Consider the following 17,218-nt stretch of genomic DNA (forward strand, 5'->3'; position numbering starts at 1 on the left):
ACTTGTGAAATGAACAAAGGGATGAATGAATGTGTTTTGCAAACCACCTTACTGGCTTAAAACAACAAACTCATTTTTTATAATTCTGTGGGTCAGTTGGGTGGTGCATCATCTTGCTGGCTTACCTCTGTGGTCAGCTGGGGGCTCATTGGGGGCTTCCTGATCTAGCATGGCCTCACTCACATACCCAGCAGCAAGCAGGCTAGTTGGTCCTGAAGGGACTTACCTGGACTGGTTCTTCTCTGCTCCGTGTGGCCTCTCCTCCTCCCATAGATGAGCCCCAGCTTGTTCCGATCGAAGACTCAGGGTTTCAAAGAGCAGCAGGAGAGGCAAAGTGCCAGGGCACAAGCACTTTTCAAATTGAATCTCATGGCCAAGTCCCGAGTTAGTACAGAGGAGTGTGGCTAGAGGAGTGGGAATTTGGCGGCACTTCCTTTCCAGAAGAGATGTGCTTCTGATTCTAAGCTCGTAGTCTGTGTCCATTTATCTAGATGCCTGGGTTAGAAACTGAGTTCATGGTTTCTGAAGTGACACTTTGGACTTGAAACTTTTCCACGAACATGTGCTTAGTGCTGCCTTCAAAAAAATAACCCGGTAGGTCTGATTCCAGAGGCCACGGCTAAGAAAATCATTTCTGGGGAGAATGAATGTGGGCTTTGAATGCATGATCACCACCCTGTGTTCTGACCTTTTTCTTAACAAGTGTGGAGAATGATAACTCACCATTGCTGGGGCCACCAGTGACTTATTTGATCTCTCCTCACGAACACAGATAAAGTTCAACCGTTACCCTGGTCCCCCACCACCTAGCCTCTTGGCTCCGAGGACATCATTTTTCCACTTGCTCAGCACCTGGAAGGTAATTTAATGTGAAATTCCTCAGCATCAATTAAGCATTGGCCTCAGGATGGCAACATGAGAGACCATTTGGGGAGCAAAGGGGTGTCTCTTGTTAAAAAAAAAATTCTGTGCAGATTTTCAAAGACCAGTTGCTGAAAAGATCCCTTCCCAAACCACTTCTCGCCTGGAAATCACTGCCTCCTTTTAAACACATGTGGCATGTTGGAAACAGGAGAAAATAGTCGGTGGAAATCTCTCGCATTCTTTACTTGAGAGGGCACAGAGGTTAATTTGGGAAATAGTTCTCTAATGGAAGCCAGATTTGGGGAAAGTGAGGAAACAAATTTAAAAATCATGTCTCCAGCATGGGGAAAAGGGACACCTCTTGTGATGGTGTAGGCCCCGTGACACGGGGCTGTCTGGGTCAGTTAGGCGAACAGGATGATCTTAATAACTCCAATTTATTCTCCCTTTTGGGGCTCAGGGTTCAGGAGACTGTTCGGTGAGCTGTTTATTGCCTGGACTGTTTGATTCTGAGAGTTTTTTGACGACATCCAATGGAAAAGTGTTCCCTGCAAATGCCGACTCATTTGCAGAGTGGACGTGGGAGAAGGCAAGCCCTGCTGGTGAGGCGAGGCTGTGACAGGGGCAGCAGAGGCACATGGGAGGAGCAGCTCACCCAAGTGTAAAGGCTCAGAGATGCCCAGCTGGAGGAAGTGGCATCTAGGCCAAGTCTAGAAAGAGGAGGAAAAATTGGTTCAGTGAAAAGAGGGTCTGAGACCATGAGAGGGACTGGAAGGAAGAAGTCCTTTCCAGGTAGAGGGAACAGCATCTGTACATGGCTTGGTGTCTTCCCAACAGAGCAGGCAGCAGGTGTGCCTGGGTGTCAAGGAGGAAGGGAGAGGCGAGGCTGGGAGGTGGAGCATCGTGGGGGCTTCGGGGCCATGCCAAGTAGTGAGGGCTTCATCCTGAGGGGCACAGGAGGTCTGGGCTGGGATGCCTCCAGGAACAGATGTGCGCTGTTGGAGGCTCCCCGAGCCTGCTGTGCGGAGAGGCTGGAGGTGGGGGATGGCATGAGGCCAAAGGTCAGCTAGGGGCTGTGCTGGCCTAGGTAGACAGATGCAAGGCCCACAGGACCTGGAGACAGAATGTTTGCAGATGAGACAGAGGAGAAGCTTTGAGGTGGCCTTTGAGCCTGGAACAGCCGTTGGGCTGGGCTGCCCAGAGCCGGGCCAGTGAAGGGCGGGGTGGAGCCCACCTCCCACTGCTGCCTTTCCCACCACCACCAGCCCACCAGGCACCATTCAGAAACCAGCATGGAGCCCACACGGATGGCTTTTTCAGGCTTCTTATTAAAAAGTGCTGGTTTCCCCCCTCATCCAAATTATAGCAAAGCAATAAAAGCTTGACAGAAAGAAAAGGATTCATTCCACACCACGTTGGGAAAAAACAACTCAGAACAATAGGTTTGCAATCCTCAAAGCTGCACCTCCTGTCTCTTTTTTTTCCCCGTAACAACAGCTGCAACTCCCAAATCCCCAAATCCTCAGGTTTGATGTCTGCAGCTCGTGCCATACACTTATCTCTGTCTTTGTTTTCTGATGGACGGAGGGACGCTGTGACCAAAGAGCGATGTGTTTGATGCTGAAATCACACAACATTCTGCTGACATCAGTTAAATGACGAATCTTGTACTAATATTTCAACTGGCGTTTAGAAGGGAATGGAACCAGCTTTGGTTTTGTCTCTATTTCCATGTGATTGGGGGCAACATTTGGGAGTACCAGAGGTTGCCGGGCAGGCACGGAGGTGGTGTGATGTCTAGAGGTGGACCCCGGGCCCCTGTCCTCCCCCTGGGGTGCATCAGGGCCCTTACAGGTGTCACACCACCCAGAAGAGCCGGGTCCTGAGAACCAAGGCAGAATGCTCCCTTCTGCAGCAGCTGCTTCAGGAGCAAATTCAGTTCTTGGAAGGACATTCCTCTGGGTCATTTCACAGGCAGGGTTAGTGCTCTGGGCACAGTGGGGTAGTGGGAGGGGAGAAGGGAGCCTTCTCTAACTACATGCGAGTGATGGGGCCATTCCACGTCTCTGCCATTGGACTTCAGTGCTTCATCACTCATCTGCAGCAGTAGGATTTTGATTAGATTTTTCTTTAAAAAAAAATCAATTGCTGGAGAACCTACAATTCTTGTTTCCTCTACGGGTGCCCCATGTCGAGAATTGTGACCAACACGTGGTAGGTGCTTAGTAAACATTTGAGGAGTAGCTGAATGGATGGTTGTAATTCCCCTACTCTTGTCAATTCCTATATCCTGGCTTTCTGTTTCCCCCACTTGTTTTCATTCCCTTGTGGTTGCAGGGGTTGTATGTGTCTTAATACATGTGAATAATTCCCCAGAGCCTAACGCAGGACCTGGCCCCTGGTGGACACTAGGTAGGAATTGGGTGGATGAGTGAATGGATGGATGACGGAGGAGGGGGAGCCAGGCTGACCATGGCCGAGCCCAGTCCACTGCCGAGCCTCTGGGAGCCTTTCTCGGGCGGCCCCAGCCCTCCCCGCCAACACCCATGGGAGTAGCTCCCAGCCTGTGACTGCACTGGTGTAGAAATCCCCCAGCTCTCTTCCGGGATGTTCTACACGACTCCAGAGTTCCCTGGTGGGATGAAGCTCCCTTTAAGCTGGCCAGGAAGTGTTCTCTGTATTGGCATCGTCCCCTGGTCTCACTTCCCCAGTGGTGTTTCCCAGGATCACACCCCAAATAAACGATTACACTTGATCTTTATCTCAGGGTCTGTTTCTGGGGAAACCCAAACTATGACAGATGGATATCTTGCCTCCCCGTGATGATAACCTCACTGGGAGAGACAGTGTACTTCCCCTTGCAACGTATTATTTAGAAAAATTTCAAACCAAAGAGACATTGAAATAATATATACCCTTTCAGCCAGTTTCACCAATCTATATCATTTTTCCACAATTGCTTTATCTCTTCTTCTCCCTCTCTCTCAAATCTCTCTTAATATATATACATTTGCATTTTTATAAATATTATAATTATAAAATATATATATAATCTAATGTATATTACTTAACTATATTTTTTGCTTTATTATATTTTATAATCTATTCAGGACAAATAGGTGTATATTTAGACCCTTCAGTAGGAGACATTTATAAGGCAAACATGCATTTCTCTTAGAAAGCTCTGATACATTTTATGTGAATATGTATTTACATATGTATTTTTTTACTGACGCATCTGAAAGTAAGTTGCAGACTTGATGAAATGTCACCTCACATCCTTCAGCACGTGTCTGCCAGAATAAGGGATCCTCTCCTACGTAACCAGCAATTCCATGATCACACTCCGGGAAGTAACACTGATACAATGCTATCTACTCTACAGTCTAGACTCACATTTCCCCAGTTGTCCCAGTAATGTCCTCTATAGGTGTAGGACAGTGTGTCTTTGCACCCTCCTGCTGGTCCCTGCCCACAGTGCCCTGTGGACACAGTGAATAGCCATTAAATTCATGCCGAATGAACACAATGGAATAGACTCCTTAGGACTAGGAGGTGAGGAAGTTTCCATCATGTGCTTCTAGCAGAGGGATAAGTATTGTGACCAGAGTACGGGGCGCTGGAGGGCTCCCGGGTAAAACAGCTGAAGGTGCACAGCTGCCCCCCCCCCGCGCCCCCTATCCTTCAGACCCCTTTCCCTGAGAGCCCTGCAGTGGAGCAGGAGGGTGGACTCCTCCCTCTGGGTCCACCAAGTGTGCCCCTGTCAGTCTAGTTCTTAAGTTTTGTCTTAATTGGAAGGAAAAGAAAGTGTAACCCCAAATCCAGGTCTGGGAAATCCAGTGACTATCCCTGGTGTCCAGGACCAGCTGCAGAAGTTGCGGGGCCCAGTACAAAATGAAAATGTAGGCCCCTTGTTCAAAAATCACTGTGCATGTCAGACAGCGACAACAGAGCATTAAACCAAGCGCAGGCACTCTTGAGCTTGAAGGTTTACACCAAAAGTAGTGAATATTGACCAAAGGCTTGAACATCTTGTGGGATTAAACCCAAATGGCTTAATTCAGCGCCCAGCTGGGCGGCCATGACTGTCCCCGTAGCATCCACAGTTCTCATAAACGCATCAGCCGTTGTCACACACTCCCTCTGCCGCCTCATGGCACACACAGGCCTGACACGTATTTCCCACCGTTAACCTTGCTCGTTTTCATACCTATCAGACAAAAACTCTCCTAAATATTGTCACCCGCCTCTGCTGTTAGTGCTGGTTTGGTGTAAGACCATTCCTCTTCCCCAGTCTTCGGGGCAAGCTGCATCCTGTCCCCTGCCGTGATGCCCCACTCTCAGCTGCACGCTGCGTGGAACATCGCAGAAGCAGCACCTGCAGTATTGGGGGAAGACAAGGTTCTCTGCCCCCACCCCACTCTCTTCTTCTCCACACGGATACAGTTCCCAGAAGAGCAGAGCAGGGGGAGGGTGGTGTGGAGACCTTGGCAGGACTGGGAACGGAGGGCGGTGGGAGGTGGGGAGCCAGGGAGACCAGAGCACTAGGAGGTTCCCAGTGCCAAAGGATGACTTGCTGGGAAAAATAAATAACATTTTGCTCTTCCTCTGACTCTACATGGACACAGCTAAGTAAGACTTCCTTTCTTGTTACAGCCTTTATTAACCCCACCCCTACCCCAGGCTTATGGGTGTAACTAAGAGGATGAAGCAGAGACCCTTGGTGGTAGCCAAAATAAACATGATGGCCAAATCGGAGTCTGACAGCACACCTGTGGAGGGTTGGTGGCCTCACGGAGGTGTAACCATGAGTTCACGTAGCTCCTGTTCTCCTCAGGGAGAGATCCAGAGCAGAGATTTCAACAAAAGTCAGAAAAAAGTAAACATGGCCAATGGGAGTAACTCGAAAATTCTTGTCAACAGGAAACATTTCCTTTTTGGTCTGTCGGATCCAGACACTGTCAGAAGCAGCGAGTGGAGCCCTCGTTCTTCTTTTCATGGGAGGTAATAAAAATAGCCCTTCTTCGGGTGTAAAATCACTCCTCCTCTCTGCATTAGCACCACTATTCAGAGCAGCAATCAGGGCCAAGCTGGGATTTTGCAGGGATGTGTTGTGGTTGTTGCCTCTTGCCAGGAGATTTTTGATGTGTTGTCCTTCTCCCCAAGACTGGAAGGAATTTGTGTCTGGAACAGAGAAGAGGAGGCCTTCAGGGGTTTGCAGAAGAAAGAGGCCTGGGGATAAACAGATGTTATCACTGGATCCACAGAAAGACCTTATCAGGCCCAGAGTCTTTTCCTTTGGAGCCTCTGTCTTACCAGTGTTGTTTTCTGGCCACTGGCAGAGTTGTTTGCCTCTGAAAGCCAGTGCACTGTAGGAAAGGTGGGTAGTTAGGCCCAGAGGAGCGAGGAAGCAGATATGTTCAGAGCTGATGAGTGAGTGAGCGCACGGTGACCACACGAGAGGCTTGACAAGCTCAGAGCCCCGGCAGGAAGCTAGTCCCTCCTAAGGAAGAAGAGTCACACTCACCATCGAATTCTGACTCTGAGAGACCAGACAGCCCTGGGAAGACCCGGGGGTACCAAGGACCAGGGTGTGAGCAGAAGGGAAGGGGGCAGAAGAGCAGGAGGCAGGGATATCACTCAAAGTTACCCAATGCCCAGGCTTTAGCTCGAGGACTCCCACAAGTGTCCTCGCCCCATTCATCAGGGTCAGCGTGCTTCTCAAGCACAGAGCCCCCAGCATAAGGGCTGAAAATGCCATCATCAGTAACCTTGGGCCAGTCGCATTCTCTTTTTCTAGGATGTAGCTAAGGGCACTGCCTACTGACCCTCGTAGGAAGTTCTTGCTTCATTCTAACCCATTTCCCTTGGCTTAATAATTAGCATAATTCCAAAAGGGCCAGGGCTGGAGAGAAAGGAGGTTTGACACTTCCTGGAGAGGCTGCCCTCTTTCCCCCGACTCCCCGACCTGGGGAAACCGATGTGCAGGACTTGGCGTGCCTGGAGTCACACAGTCAGGACTGGCGGGGCCAGGCCAGCACTGCATTTCTGAATTCCCCATCCAGAAACGCTCCACCATGGTAAATACAACAGCTTCTGTGCTTGGGCACCTCCTCAGACACCAGACATGACTCAGGGTTTATCAGAAAGAGCAGCTCATTTATTCAATGAAACAATCTTCCATTTCAAAGTTGAGGGACTGAAGCTCTCAGAGTTAACTAACCCCCAGGGCCACAGAGCCGCAGGGACAAGTGGCCAGAACCCGGGTGGGGTCTGTTTTGCTGACTCCACTGTTCCCAGAGGCTCCTGTCCATCCACTCCACACCCCCTAGGCAAGCTCCCTGCAGGAGAGGCTGGGTCTGTGTTTCTTGATCTGGGTGGTAGGTACAGGGATATTTATCTTGTTATCGCTCTTTAAACTGTACAAATTCACTTCCCCCACATGTACACTTGCGCGCGCGCGCGCACACACGCACACACAAGCTTTGTGTACATCAAATATTGCGCACCTGTAACTTAAAAACAAATAGAAAAGAATAGAGGGGGAATCTGGCAGTGTTTGAATACCACCCTGGGGTGGTCTCAAGGCAGGACGAAGAGGGCTTGGGCTTGACATTAAAGCAGAAAAAAAATCCAGCGTTTAGCCCAGGAGCCGAGCCCCAGGGTCAGCATCTTGACTCAGGACCAGACGAACTAGCAGGGCCTGAGGGGGCAGGGTGGGTGGGGCCTAACATTGACTGACACTTCTAGAACTGGGCCGTGAAATAAACCATCAGTCTTTTGCTTCACTGGTTCTGAGTTAGCCCATGTGGGTTAGCTGCTTCTCTTTCACCGGTTTCTCAAAACATCAGAAGAAACTGTCTATGATTATATTAACGGTAGGGTCATTTATGAGCATGAAAATTCGGAAACCACCCAAAAGTCCGTCATTGTGGGCAATTTACGAATGCATGGTGCCTCCGTGGGAGAGATGGCCACTAAAAGCCAGTGAACAGCCAGGACGTGGTGATCACAGCGAGGACCTGAGCTATACAGCCCTCGTCCTCTGTTGAGGGCGTTCTCTGTGCTGGGCATGGGCCCCCATTCTGGTCATTCATTCACTCACAGTGCACCCCCATTGTACAGATGAGGAAGCGCGGTTTAGAGACATGGACGTGGAAGGACGTTCATGACATCTGAAATTTTAAAAGCAGCTTATAATGCAGTGTGTGCAGCATAATTTCAGTTTTACACACAAGGTCCAGTAGTGACAGATTGGTGCTTTAGGTTACTTCACATGTGAGTCCAGATGATGGACAGCTCTGTGGCCATTGCAGATAATACAGTAGATTTCTAACAGCTGACGTGGGACGAGTTCATGCCACAGTAAATTAAAAAAAAAAAGAAAAAGATAAGACTGTATTTGCAATAGGATTCCATTTTGTAAATGTGTGTGTTTGTGCATGTATGTATAATGGGTGATTTTAAACTAAGGGTGATTTTGCCCCTCAGGGGACATTTGGCAAAGCCAACAAACATATTTGGTTGTCACAAATGTAGAGGCCAGGGACGCTGCTAAACATCTTACAATGCACAAGACAGCCCCACAACAAAGAATCATCCTACCCAAAGTATCAACAGTTTAATATATGCAGTTCACCCTTGAATAACATGTTTGAACTTCGAAAATCCACTTACACGAGGGTTCATCTATACATGGATTTTTTGGGTCATAAGTACAGTACCTGTACTTTCATTTTCAGATCTTTAAATGAACTGAGTGTGGAGAAAAGTTTATGTTCGATTAGAGGTCACCATATGTGGAATCAAAGGAACTGGGGTTTGAGTTCTGATTCTGTCCAAACTGTTTCAACTGTCTGCCCTTGGGTGAGTCATTTATCAATGCCTTTGTTTCTGAGACAGAGATACCAGTATGAGGATTTTCACCTGCATAGGAGGTCAGCGTCCCTAACCCCTGTGTTGTTCAAGGGTCAACTGTACACACACACACGCACACACACACACAGAGAACGCAAGCGTTGAGAAGGAATATTTCAAGATGGTAACATTCATTATCTTTGGGTGAATTTTTCTCCATACTTCTGTTTTCTAACCTTTTTTTTTTTTTAAACAAAGAGCATGATTAAGTGTGGGGTGAGAGGTGGAGGAAATTACAGTTACAGTTGTCTTAGAAATGGTTTGTTTGGTTGAAGGAAAGTGGCAGAAGGGAAGAAGGTTTTGGAGAGAAGACCTTCCAGGGGTTCAAGCCAATGCCATGTCAAGCTGGGCCTCTTTGGGAACAGTTTCCCTGCTTCTGAAGCTTGGGTAAAACCCAGCACGTGAAAACCACAAAACCCTGTGGGCAAATGTGTCTGAGGCCAGACTTCTTGCCCGGGAAGCCACGCCCACCCCGAGGGCGGTCAGATCCCAGAGGGGCGGAGGTGAACTTGCAGGAGGCTTTGCCTCTGTGTAAATGATGGGGCTCTGACACCCTCACCTGCCCCTCATGCTGTATGGTGGCTCTGTGTGTTCTTTGCCCTTTTACGGACCAATAACGCTACAGACTCAGGCAGCAGTTTTGTAACCACCTGGGTCATGGCTCCTTATGGGAGAGAAAGAGAGAGACAATAGTGTCCCTGCTTAAAACAGAAAGGCTCCAGCTGCTGCTTAGCAACTCCCAGGGCCGAGGAGCAGACATAAACCATCCCATAAAAAGAGGGCAAGAGGGGCCCAGACAATGGCTGGAAACTCACAGGGGCTCCCGGCAAGTTTCCTGACAGCACGGATGAAGAACCAGACAGCGTTAGACAAAGGGCCACCTCCTGGGCCACCCCGTGAACCCTGCTCCTCATCAGGGGAGCATCGCCTCTGTGCCGAGTGGCCCAGTGTGTGACTCAGACCACAGGTTCCCAGGGCTGAGTGCCCACGGAGGTCCCATCCCCCTCCCACCCATCGTCCCCATTCATTTGCACAACACGTGACAGCTCTGCTCTGCTCCTCTCTGGGCATGCTAGACAAATCGCTTTCTTGCCAGGATTTTCTCAACAAGGCAGATTCCTGGACCTGTGGCTTTGAATCAGGGATGGCAAGTAGATTTCAAGTCTCAGGCCAACTCTGTATGACTGGAGGTGGCCGTCTGGACTGCTGGGTTGGGAAGCTTCCTGGGACTCTGTCTGGGAGAGTGGGAAACAGATTGTGACACTCTGTTGGGAGTGTATGCATGGTGAGTTGGGCCCAGGTGCCCCTCCAGCCTCTGACCCATCTGTCCACATGTTTACTCTCAGTTACTGAAATTTCCAACACTGCCGTTCCAGTTAGCATTTATGCCAATTCCAGTAGCATTATTTTTACAGATTACCAGCATCAGAATAACTTCGGGGACTTGTCAAATGCAGATTCCTGGACCCCAATAACCTGCATTAGAATATCCTGAGGGACTTATTCAAAAACGCCAATTTCTGGTCCCCAGCTCCCAATGTGGACTCTCGTGGAGGTGGATACAGGGATCTTTACTCTTAACAAGGAATCCCCAGATGATATTCACAGCAAAACCTGAGAATCATTAACCTAGAGATATAGTTCCTACCTAGACTGTCCCACCTAAAAAATCCCTAAAATCACTATTCTAGATCTGATTATGGTGGTTTTAAAGTATGTCTAATAAGCTTTAATATCCCTCCCTTCAAAAGATGGAGCCTAATTCCCCGCCCCTAAGTGTGAGCTGAATATAGAGACTCACTTACAGTGGACAGAATGTGGCAGATGTGAAAGTATGTGACATACAAGATTAGGATTTAGGAGCCATGGTTCTCTGCTCTGAGAGGAGCCAGCAGTGTTGTGAGGTCACTCAAGTGGCCCTACATGGAGAGGCCCATGGGGTGAGGAACCGAGGCCTCCTGTCAACAGCCACATGACTGAGCCATCAGGGGGCTCCCGTCCAGCCTTCAGAGGATGCAACCCCAGTTAGCATCTTGACTGCCACCTCCTGAGAGACCCGAACCAGAAGCTCTCTGCTAAGCGGCTCCCAAGTTCCTGACCCACAGAAACTGTGAGATAACAAGTATTTGTTGTTGGAAACTTCTAAATTGAGGGGTTATTTGTTATGCAGCAATAGATAACCAATGCGTAAGTAAAAAGACCGTTTCCATTGATTTCTCACAGGGCTGCACCATTAGGCCAGTAAGCCACTCCTGGCTGAGTGAACTTCACTTCTCCAAGAGGAAGCCTTTATTTCCCTCCGGCCATTCCTCTGGGCAGAGTCAGAGGGACTCTGCAGTCAGGTTGTCCCCAGCCCACCTAAGACCAAGCCAGGCTGTGGTCCCTCCAGGAGGCCTGTGCTGTTTGCCCAGAGGAGCTTTGATTGACATCCCACCTGTGTAGATACACTGTGTGTCCCGCCTCCCATTGTGGGTGTAAAGCCCTTAACAAAGCTCACAGAGCCTGAACATTCAGCCCCACTCTCACCCCCAGCATGTCGCCTCTCTTCCCACGTGGACTTCCCCAGTCCCTCCAGCACCCCAAACGTCCATGTCAGTATGTCTCTGCTCACTCTCCCCTCCGCCTCGAACACCCTTCCTCGCCCTCATATCACCTCCTCCGGAGCCTTCCCTGCTACCCTGAGTCCCTTCTACACGGTCCCAGGGCTTCTCCTCTGCTCCACCAGCATCTTGTATGTACACCCCAAAAGTGATGTAAACTTTATTTTACAGTGTAAGTTTTGATTTGGGGGTCTGGGTAATAGTTGTTTTAAAGGAGAGTAGTTTGAGCACCCCAGTGCCTGCATATAGAATCTCTCTTTGTTTCTTTTCAAGCCTAACTCAGTGGTTCTCAATGTTAGTATGGGGTAATATATGCAATCTGAATTTACATACAACTCAATTTTATATACTATTGAAGAGCTTGGGATGATTTTGACTTCCTCGATTTGCATATTATGCACTTGCATTTGAATGTGATTTTAAGAGGGATTACACTGTATTAACTCATCTAGAATCACAGATTGCCAAATGCTAGAAAGAACCTTCAAGATATTTAGGCCTGTAGTTCTTACATTTTTTGATGTTACATACTCCTTTGATAAAAAATGAAAACTATGGATATCCTCATTAGAAAACTTTGGCCCCCTGAAATTCCTTTGTGAATTCCAGTTTCAAAATCCCTAACCTAATTTAAACCCATTTTATAGATGAGGCAAATGAGGAACAGAGACATTAAGCAAACTGGCCAAGATCTCACAGCCCTTGGCGGAAGAGCTGGGATTAGGACCCAGATCTCTTTACTGTTCTATCCCTGCTTCCCTCCCTAGGTCAGACTGCCTCCCGTAAGCATCTTGAATCTGTGCCAGTCTCGTCTCTGCTTGGTGATGTCCAGGGAAGCAGAATCCTCACCTCACAACGCTGGCCTGCTTGACACTTCATCCAAATTTGGACAGTTGAGCAGTATCCTCAATTCTAGGGGCATTTCCTCTCTCAGAAGGTTCAAATAGCGGGAATCTCAGGCCTTCCCAGACCTCCTTCAAGGAAAAGGTTGGACCTGGAGGTTCTGACCACAAATGTAAGTTTCAGGTGAGGCTTGAGGCTGAGCTGAGATTGGCATGGTAGGCCACCTGGGATTCATGGTGAACAAATTCAAGACAAAATGGACATCAGTGGTAGATCAGAGAGCAAAGAAATTTGTGCTGTTATAAAGTAGGAAAATTGTCTCCAGAATGAACTTACTAGACTCAAACCAGGTATTAAGGACACAGGGAGCTGGGCCTGGTTAGTATAGGGTAGTGAGAGGCTTGAGGAAAGAGATGACCAGGAGCCAAATAATTCTCTTAGGAAGCTAAATTATATACAAGTTGGATGTTACTGCTTTTTTGCACAGTGATCTTGGAAGTGACTGATTGGTATCTATTAGGAGAGTTTTGCTTTAAAACACACAAAAATACAAAGAAGACATTCAAAATTATCTTAAACCATAAAGAGAGTTTATTAGGCTTTTATAACTTAAAAGTCCAGAGGTAGGTTAAGCTTCAGGAACAGTTTAATCAAGGGCATTGCTCAGTTTCTCTGTCATTTTTCTCAGCTCTGCCTTTCTTTGGGTGTTGCCTTTGTCCTCAGACTGGCTTCATCATTGTAGCAAATTGGCTACAGCAGTCCCAGGCCTCATGCCCGTGTACTATAGTCTCAAGTATAAGAAAGAGATTTTCTTTCTCCAGTCACTTAACAAAAGTCTCAGTTATCCTTCTTCCATACATTAGTCACTCAATCACCATGGCAGGGGAGATGAGATTACCCTGAAGGGTTGGGCCAATCACATCCATAAGCTGCCACAACACATGGCTGGGTGGATGGATGGTGGTTTAGGGAGGAGGCCACAGTGCTCATTCTGTGGACTTAAGGGAGCTATGGCGCTGTCTACTAATAGAATTCTGACAACCTTATATTTGAGAATGTCAGAAATACTCAAAAGTCCTCGTATTTCCAGAGATTCCTTCTGATTCCTTCTCTAGGCACAAATGAGCCCCTCCAAGTTCCACCTGCCCTGTCCCCTTGTGATTTGTGAACCTGGTACTGAAATATGACAATTTAATATTTAAAAGTCATACAAAATCAGGGGGTGGTTTGAAGTCATCTGATCCAACTCATCCCCATCATTTAAAGAGCTGTTTCCCATCCGGACTCCACATTCAGTGCTCTTTCCCTGACCCACTGGGAGGCTCTACGGGGTCAATTTTGGGAGCCCAGGTTTGATCCAGTTCTGCCACTTAGTAGCTGGGCAAATTACTTAACCTATCTGAGCCTCAGTTTTGTCACATGTCAAATGAAAATGATGACAACAGCGCTTGTTTTATAAGGCATTGTAAGGATTAAATCTATATGAATTCCCTATTGCTGCTGGGACAAATGACCACGAAATGAGTGGCTTAAAACAACACACATTCTCTTAGAGTTCTAGAGGTCTGAAGTCTGAGATGAAGGTCTCTGCAGGGCTGCCATCCCTTCTGGACGCTTCAGGGGAGAATCTATTTACTCACCTTTTCCAGTTGCTAAAAGCTGCCTGCATGCCTTGGTTCATACCCCTTCCTTCATCTTCAGAGGGCTTCACTCCAACTTCTAGTTCCATAGTTATGCCTCCTTTCTTGGATTTTGACCCACTTGCTTTCTTACTTTAAGGTCCTTGTGATTACACTGGACCCACCCAGATAATCCAGGATAATCCCTCCATCTCTAGACCCTTAACTCAATCATACCTTCAAAGTCCCTTTTGCCATGTAAGGTAACACAGCCATGGGTTCTGAAGTTTAGGATGCAGACATCTTTTTGGTGAGGGTGTTGAGGGGATGTCATCTTTTTTTTTATCACAAAATCATCAACATAAAAAGCATGTTGCATAGTGCTGGGTACCTAGTGAGCATTCAGTAAATGCCATTATTATCATGTAGGCACCACCTTTCATGTGCCCAGCATGTGCTAGATGTGGCATTGCCATGGTGATCGAAACAGATGTGGTACCTGCCGTTGTGGGGCTTATCCAGTTTCATCAGTACGGCATCTGAACTCTCAGATTCTTATACACAATCATGGGCTGAAATCTATTTCAGATACGCTCAGTGACTTTATCAGTTGGCTTTTTCTTTGTAACAAACCCAAAGCTTTCTAACTCGAAAAAACTATTTATTTAGCTCTCAATTTTACATCATCAATTTCAGTTCTTCCAGTCTGGGCTGGACTGGGCTGATTTCAGCCAGGCTCACTGCGGTCTACTGGAGCTGCTGGTTTATAATGGTCTTGGTTGGAATGCATGGGGCCTCTCTCCACGTGGTTTTTCATCTTCCAGCAGGCTCGCTCGGGCTTGCGTGCATGTTGACTGAAGGGAACAGAAGAGTAGAAGCTGCAAGGCCTCTTAAGTCCTAGGCTCAGAACTGGTATAGTGTCACACCTGTCACTTCCATTGATCAAAGTAAATCACAAACCCTGATTCCAGGGGTCAGAAAGTTGATTTTATCTCTTGATGGGAGAAGCGATGAAGTATTGTGGCCATTTTTACCATCCACCATCGTGACACTGCAGGAAAGAGAAAGGCAGGTTGGAGGCTGCGTTGCTGTGGAGTAGTTACCGAAGGAGAATTTCCCCTTGGAAAGTTCCCCAGGAAAGGAGGCAGCAAGGCCACTACCTGTATGGGAGTGGCCTTGGGGTAGCTAATTATTCTCTCTGAGAAGCACAGTGCGTTAAGCATATTTCTTTCTCCCTGTGCGCAAATGCCAAGCCCCAAGATGTCTATTATAAATGACACAATTAAGTCCTTGGCAAGAGAAAGTCAAGTTCACCCACCTCTCTTCTCTTTTTCAGGAAGCTACTGAGTACAAGCAGAGCAGCTACACAAAGTCTGCACAAGTGACAAAAGACATACACATTTTGAGAAATTAAGACAGGGCATCGGAACACTAAATTCCTCTCAAACAAAGGCTTCTATTTGTCATTGGCAAATGTGAGTGGAAAAAAAAGCAGGATAATAAACAATTGATTCAGCCTCATTCCAACTTTTTTAAGAGAAAAATATTTACTTATATATAGGTCTAGAAAAACAGCTGAAAAGAAAAATACACCACAATATTAATAGTGGTTGGTCATCTTTGCTGGGGTTAGAGCTGATTTTTGGTTTTTTGTTCCTACTTCTCTGAATTTTTTCAATTTTCTATTATAAATCTGAGTTACTTTAATAATCAGGAGGAGAATGTAATTAAAAGAAACCCCACAAAGGAGTCTAATTGCTTCAACATTGAAAAACGAAGCTCTAAGTTACATGATTGTGTTGTTAACGGTATTTGCCGGAACTGGCAAATTTTCTCCTATAAAATTGTATTTCTCCTATAAAATTATCCTGAGGCCCTGATTTGCACAGTAAGGTCATGAACTCTTAATTTCAAGTTTATAAAATAAAATGTATTCATCAGTGCAAGTTTGCATCCAATCCTTCCTCTTCGGCAAGTGAGATACTCAGGGGCCACCGTATGGACTTCCCCGCACAAATGGCTCTACGCAGCTCTGACTTAATAGCTTACTCCCGGCTCTTAGCAGCGGTCAAGATACAAAACAGGCCTGCAAAGAACATTTCTGCCTCTCTCGTATTTGGTTCATGGTCCTTTCCATGGAGTTTCCCTCAGTAGATTCCCCTTGTGCACTTCATGAAGAAGTTTGGTCTTCTGCACAGGTTCGCTTCTACCAGGGGAGGGTGAGATGAGCTCATTTATCTTGGTTTCTCTTTGCCTTTGCTGCTGGGAAGCTTAGAATCCAATTTTGTGCTCAATTAAGGGGACTTCCTTTAGCCAAGTTTTTCTATCTTGTTGAATAGTACCACCATCCATCTATCTGGCTGAAGCCAGAAATCCCAGACAACATTCTCCAATTTTCTGTTTCCTTGTGGCAATTACCCATCCTGAAGGTTTTTCCTTTTGAAATCTCTCTCTCTGTCCATCTCTTATTTCGGGCTTGGATTTCTCAAATCGCCCAACTGGACTTCCTGAATCTGGTCTTACCCTATTGCTTCACTGCACCCCCAACCAAAAAACAAAGGTCCCCTTTTCATGCTAGTAGGGCAAGTGGTCTTTGTAAACGCCAGTTGGATCTTGTTACTTACAAATCTACTTAGAAATCTTTCCACGTTAAGTTTCAGCTGCTCAGCTTCCCTTGCATCCATCTCCGTCTGCCCCTCTCAATGCCCATCTTCCTTCCCTCCAGCTGTACTGAATCCACAAGTCTTGTCCTCTCTTGTCTCCGGGATTCTGCACATACAATTCTCCTGTCTCTGGTGCTCTTCTCTCTTCCCTGCCCCTCTATGGCATAGTTAGTACCATGCATCTCGCCTCTAAGTTTATTCCCTGAGGCATCCCAGGTTCATTCTCCCCTACAGACTGATTAGGTGCCCCTCCTGTGAGTTTCCACAGCAGTCCACAGGTCCCCTGACACAGCACTGACCATGGTGAATGGAAAGGCAGGCGTCCTTATCTGTCTCCTGCTCCAAAATGCAAGCCCCAGGGGGATCGTCTCCAGGTCTATCACTTATACCATCCCCAGGACCAGCACACCGCCTGGCCTGCAGTAGATGCTCACTGACAATGTGTTAAAAGAAAAAATAAATTAGTTTCCTTGCATAGAAATGCTTCCTTCTGCCAATCCCTCTCCCTAAGCCTCATTATTTATCTATTACTTGACTCTATTGCTTTATATCATGCGCCTCTGTTACCCTAAGTTCACCTGCAGTAGATTGTTTCCCAAAAATGACCACCATCTCCCTTTCCTCATGCTACATCCTTGCAGTAAATCCTCTCGAGGAGTGGGATCTTGTTCTCCACCCTTTGAATCTGTGCTGGCCTCCTGACTGATAATCT

The 17,218-nt window shown here is 47.2% G+C and overlaps 1 long non-coding RNA gene across 2 annotated transcripts in view; it reads left to right on the forward strand.

Annotated features, from left to right (window-relative positions):
* The window catches only part of LOC141573704 (uncharacterized), a 123,172-nt gene extending 106,202 nt beyond the window's left edge, over window positions 1–16,970 (forward strand). The window contains exons 3-4 of one of the 2 annotated variants that reach the window (XR_012499725.1): window positions 5,788–5,868; window positions 12,149–16,970. This is a non-coding gene — a long non-coding RNA (uncharacterized LOC141573704). The remainder of the gene's footprint in view (window positions 1–5,787; window positions 5,869–12,148) is intronic. The other variant, XR_012499726.1, reaches the window with a different exon arrangement.
* Window positions 16,971–17,218: the final 248 nt, after the last annotated feature.

This window comes from Camelus bactrianus, chromosome 17, assembly GCF_048773025.1.
Source record: "Camelus bactrianus isolate YW-2024 breed Bactrian camel chromosome 17, ASM4877302v1, whole genome shotgun sequence".
In the NCBI taxonomy this organism is placed as follows: Eukaryota; Metazoa; Chordata; class Mammalia; order Artiodactyla; family Camelidae; genus Camelus; species Camelus bactrianus.